The sequence below is a fragment of the Triticum urartu genome, chromosome 5A, assembly GCF_056163025.1.
Source record: "Triticum urartu cultivar PI428250 chromosome 5A, HENAU_Tu73, whole genome shotgun sequence".
Taxonomy (NCBI): Eukaryota; Viridiplantae; Streptophyta; class Magnoliopsida; order Poales; family Poaceae; genus Triticum; species Triticum urartu.
In genome coordinates this window covers 248,738,776-248,744,936 of record NC_141877.1, presented here as the reverse complement: position 1 = coordinate 248,744,936, position 6,161 = coordinate 248,738,776, and positions in this window count along the sequence as shown.

Below are 6,161 nucleotides of genomic sequence, written 5' to 3'. Positions count from 1 at the left end.
CAAAACGCGATAGCTTCACAGGCGTTCGCCTTCTTCACAGGCACCGAGCCTTTCCCAAAACGCGATAGCTTCACAGGCATTCGCCTTCTTCATAGGCACCGGGCCTTTCCAAAAACGTGATAGCTTCACAGGCACCGGGCCTTTCCCAAAACGCGATAGCTTCACAGGCATTCGCCTTCTTCACAGGCACCGGGCCTTTCCCTGATGAGGACATCAATACCTTTGTTACACCCACAGCCCCTACTGTTACATATACTGGACCAATTACTAGAGCTCGCGCACGCCAATTAAATTACCAGGTACTTTCGTTTCTTGGTAATGATTCTAATGTTCATGAGATTATCATGCTGCCTAAATTGGATACATTTGTTTTGCTTACAAATGAAGGGCCTAGCTTGGAGAAGGATGAACATTGGAGCAAGAACACGCATGGAGTTGATGGCATGCGCAAGGGGATCAAGAACGGAGTTACAAGTGATGATTTCAGGACTTTGAAGCCGCCATAAGGAGTGCATGAAGCCTTGGACGAAATATACAAGATGCCACTTCATAATATTCGTCCATAGGCTATTATAGGTGCTGCGTCACCTTATTAATGGGCCAGGCCCATGTAATTTCGAAATACTTAAGTATAGGCTATTTTTAGAGTCTGTATGTGTGGGGAAACAAGGGTTAGGGTTGGTTTCGGACCCCACCCTCAAGGGCCACGAAATTCCCCCCTCTTCCTCCATATATACAGCCCTTAGGGCGTCGTTTAGACTTTGGGTTTTGTTTAGATTAAAAGTTCGCCATAGCTGCAACTTCGCGTACTTCATTTGTGTCCAACGACCAGACCAAGACGTCACAGAACCCCACCTTGATAAATAAAGCTTTCATCTTATATTCGCAATATCCCGATTGCAATCTCAGTTTCTTGCTTGTTCTTCGTTTGCTCGCAGGAAACAGACCCTCGTGGTTAGGTTGATCGTGCTCCGGCATGGTCAATAACCCTCGGAAGTTGGTTTAGCGATTGCTAAGGCGTGACGTCTCGCACGTTCGTAGTCGGATCGTCAAGGTCGACTCCCACAGAAAATGATAGCCACCATCTCATCGAAACATCGGGACACCTTAGCCTCTATCAAGTGGTATCAGATTTCCAGGTTGCTCGGTGAGATTTTTACAGTTTTTCGTAGATTAGATCGAGTCTGTTCTTCATACCTACAGTCCACGAAAAAAAGCCACACAAAAAAATTAGGGTTAGTTCATCATATCCGAACCAATCTGAGCCTTTGCATAATCTTTTTAGGGTTTTTGCTTTGTTGAATTTGCGGTTGCATCGTCGTGTCAAGTTGCTGGTCTTAGAGTCTAGTCTTTTAGAGTTTCGAGTTCTGGTCATAAGTTGTCACGCCGCCGCCGCACCATCATCATCGCCCATCTACCACTTTTGCTTATCCGCCATCGCTCTGAATCCATATCCATATACCACCACCAATCCATATCCATATACCACCACCAATCTGTATCCATATACCACCACCACTACCATATACCACCACCGCTGCCATATACCACAACCATATATCCACCACCAATCCGAGTTCTTCTCATATTAGGTTTGTTCTTGAGATCAATCTAAATTCCGAGTCGTGTTTCCTTGCCTGCGTAGGTCTCGGAAAAAAAAAGAGTCTGGAGACCCCCGGGCAGTTTTTAGACCAAAATTTTCACGGGCAAATTTTTTTCCCTATCCTATTTTTAGGCTTTTCTGAGTCTTTTGAGCCACGTGCCATCATAGTGATTTTTTGTCGCACTTTTTCGTCGTCGCTGCCCTGATTTCCGAAAAAAAAGTGAAATTTTTTTTCCGTGCCCATCCTATCAGTTTGACGAGGGAAGAGTTTTGAGACACTCACCATTATAGTGATTTTTCGCAAAAAAAAGAGGAGCGCAAAAAAAAGAGCGAAAAAAAAGTTCCAGAGTGTGCTTTTCCCTTATTTACGTGCAGCGCCGTGATTTTGTTAGTGTTCTAGGCTCGCGTCTCTAGCACGGTCTAGCCTAGGACCAGCACAGTACCGTCGTTGAGCGTTTATTCAACTTTGCATCTCTGAATTGATTATTGCTGACCCTTTTTGCTACCATACTATAAGCCTTCCCAGCTCCACATACATCTACGTCGTGCGTTTGACTCTCCCTAGCAATCACTCTATCCAAGCTTTTGAGAGTTTGTGACTACAACGGTTGCCGATCACCGCCTGCTGCTGGGTAAGAACTGGTAAGAATTTGAGATTTGCTTGACGGATTTGTGACACCCGCCACCACCACCACTTGTTAGTAGTCTGTAGGATCATATTCTTGTGTGTTTCTATTGTTGCTAACCATGCCAGGATCACAAGCCGACGAGACTGACTGGGAGAACTTGACGAACAAGGAGCTTCATGATACGTTTCAGCAAATGATGAATGGACAGGTGCAAGATGTGATAAACAGATTTGAAGAGGCCATGGAGAAGATAGATGGCATGGAGAAGACGTTTGAAACAAAGGTCGATAACAAGTTTGCTGAATTGCTTTCGCGTTTTCCACCACCACCACCGGTTGCTCCTGCCGCACCTCTGCAACAACAGCAACAACACCGACTACCTCCACGTCGGGAAACAGCCCTCCGCCGAGTGAGCCGTGTCCCTCTTCAGTCGGGCCAAACTGCTGGTGCTGCTGTTGATACTTCTGTGGCTCCTACTGCTGATTTGGAGGAGGATTCTTATGTGGGAGATTATGAGGATGAGGTTGATCAAAATCAGAACTACGTGCCACCAACAGCACAGCAACCACCAGGTCGTCCACATGCAAATAATGGCAATGGTAGGGCTCACCCTCAGGTACGAGATCATGACCATCTCCCTAAACTAAAATTGAATATTCCACCATTTGAGGGTAGATATGTTCCTGATATATATCTTACTTGGGAGTTAGAAACTGAACAACGATTTACATGTTTACAATATCACGAGGAGAGACGTGTTCCTGCTGCTGTTTGTGCTTTCACTAGTTTTGCATGTGTTTGGTGGTCTGAGCATTGTAGATTATATCCTATTCCGGCTACTTGGGCCGCTTTGAAAACTGCTATGCGTACTCGTTGGGTTCCACCATATTATCAACGTGAATTACTTCAAAAATTGCAGCGCTTAAGACAGGGAAAAAATTTTGTAGAAGAATATTATCAGGAATTACAAACTGGCATGATTAGATGTGGTATTGTTGAGGAGAATGAAGCTATGCTTGCACGTTTTATGGGTGGATTAAATAGAGAGATTCAGACGATTCTAGAGTATAAGGAGTATACTAATATCACTCGTTTATTCCATCTTGCTTGTAAAGCTGAACGTGAAGTGCAGGATCGACAGGCATTGGCACGGACTAACTTTTCTGCAGGTCGACCTTCATCATGGACACCACGTGCATCATCTACTTCCACACGTTCTGCTACACCGGCGCCTCCGTCGGCTACCACCTCCAACCGTGATACAATAAAGCAGGCACAATCACCACTATCTGCCAAGAGCACACCTTCTGGGCCTGCAAAGAGCTCTTCTTCATCCATGGCATCAACAGGGCAAACACATGATATTATTTGTCGACGTTGCAAGGGTGGAGGTCATTATGCGAGAGAATGCCCATCTAAGCGTGTGATGATTGTTACTGAGGATGGTGGGTATGAGTCCGCTAGTGACTATGATGAGGAGACTTTGGCTCTTATTACACGTGACGAACACGGTGGAGACGATTCTGATCATGAGACGCAATACATGGCTCCTGAAGATGCTGACAGGTATGAATGTTTAGTTGCTCAACGTGTTTTGAGTGTGCAGGTTACACAAGCTGAGCAAAATCAGAGGCATAATTTGTTCCATACAAAGGGAGTTGTGAAGGAACGTTCTGTTCGCGTGATCATAGATGGAAGGAGCTGCAATAACTTGGCTAGCATGGAGATGGTGGAGAAGCTATCTCTCACCACAAGACCACATCCACATCCTTACTACATCCAATGGTTCAACAACAGCGGCAAGGTTAAGGTAACACGTACTGTTCGTGTGCATTTTAGTATCTCTACATATGCTGATTATGTTGATTGTGATGTGGTACCTATGCAAGCATGTTCCTTATTACTTGGTAGACCATGGTAATTTGATAAAAATTCTGTACACCATGGTAGAAACAATCAGTATACTCTTGTTCATAACGATAAAAATATTACTTTGCTTCCTATGACTCCTAATTCCATTTTGAAAGATGATATTAATAGAGCTAATAAAGCAAAACAGGAGACAAATAAGAGTGAAAATCAGATTGTGGCAAAAGAATTTGAGCACCAAATGAAGCCTAATAATAAACCATCTACTGTTGTTTCTGAAATTAAGTTGAAAAGTGCATGTTTACTTGCCACCAAATCTGATATTGATGAGCTAGATTTCAGCAAATCTGTTTGCTATGCTTTTGTGTGCAAAGAGGCATTATTTTCATTCGAGGACGTGCCTTCCTCTTTGCCCCCTGCTGTCACTAACATTTTGCAGGAGTTCGCTGACGTCTTTCCACAAGACGTGCCACCGGGATTACCACCTATTCGAGGGATTGAGCATCAAATTGACTTAATTCCCGGTGCTTCGCTACCCAACCGTGCACCATACCGTACCAATCCAGAGGAGACGAAGGAGATTATGCGTCAAGTACAAGAACTGCTCGACAAAGGTTATATACGCGAATCCCTTAGTCCTTTTGCTGTTCCTATCATTTTAGTGCCGAAAAAGGATGGTACGTCGCGTATGTGCGTTGATTGTAGAGGCATTAATAATATTATTATTCGTTATCATCATCCTATTCCTAGGCTAGATGATATGCTTGATGAATTGAGTGGCTCTACAATATTCTCCAAAGTTGATTTGCGTAGTGGATACCATCAAATTCATATGAAATTGGGTGATGAATGGAAAACAGCATTTAAAACTAAGTTTGGATTATATGAGTGGTTAGTCATGCCTTTTGGGTTAACTAATGCACCTAGTACTTTCATGAGGTTAATGAACGAAGTTTTACGTGCTTTCATTGGACTATTTGTGGTACTTTACTTTGATGACATATTGATTTATAGCAAATCTTTGGAGGAACACTTGGAACATTTACGTGCTGTTTTTATTGCTCTACGTGATGCACGTTTGTTTGGAAACCTTGGAAAGTGCACCTTTTGCACCGACCGAGTATCTTTTCTTGGCTATGTTGTTACTCCACAGGGAATTGAAGTTGATAAAGCCAAGATTGAAGCTATTGAGAGTTGGCCGCAGCCCAAAACGGTCACACAAGTGAGGAGTTTCCTTGGCCTCGCTGGTTTCTATAGGCGTTTTGTGAGAGATTTCAGCACCATTGCTGCACCTCTCAATGAGCTTACAAAGAAGGATGTGCCTTTTGTTTGGGGTACCGCACAGGAAGAAGCCTTCACGGTTTTGAAAGATAAGTTGACACATGCTCCTTTACTCCAACTTCCTAATTTCAATAAGACTTTTGAGCTTGAATGTGATGCTAGTGGAATTGGATTAGGAGGTGTGTTATTACAAGATGGAAAACCTGTTGCATACTTTTCTGAAAAATTGAGTGGGCCTAGTCTGAACTATTCTACTTATGATAAAGAATTATATGCTCTTGTTCGGACCTTAGAAACATGGCAACATTATTTATGGCCCAAGGAATTTGTTATACATTCTGATCATGAATCTTTGAAACACATTAAAAGTCAAGCAAAACTGAACCGTAGACATGCTAAATGGGTTGAATTCATTGAGACTTTCCCTTATGTCATTAAACACAAGAAGGGTAAAGAAAATGTTATTGCTGATGCCTTGTCTCGTCGTTATACTATGCTTTCACAACTTGACTTTAAAATATTTGGTTTGGAGACCATCAAAGATCATTATGTTCATGATGCTGAATTTAAAGATGTATTGCAGAATTGTAAGGAAGGGAGAACTTGGAACAAGTTCGTTCTTAACGATGGATTTGTGTTTCGTGCTAACAAGCTATGCATTCCAGCTAGCTCCGTTCGTCTTTTGTTGTTGCAGGAGGCTCATGGAGGAGGATTAATGGGACACTTTGGCATCAAGAAGACGGAGGATATACTTGCTACACATTTCTTTTGGCCAAAGA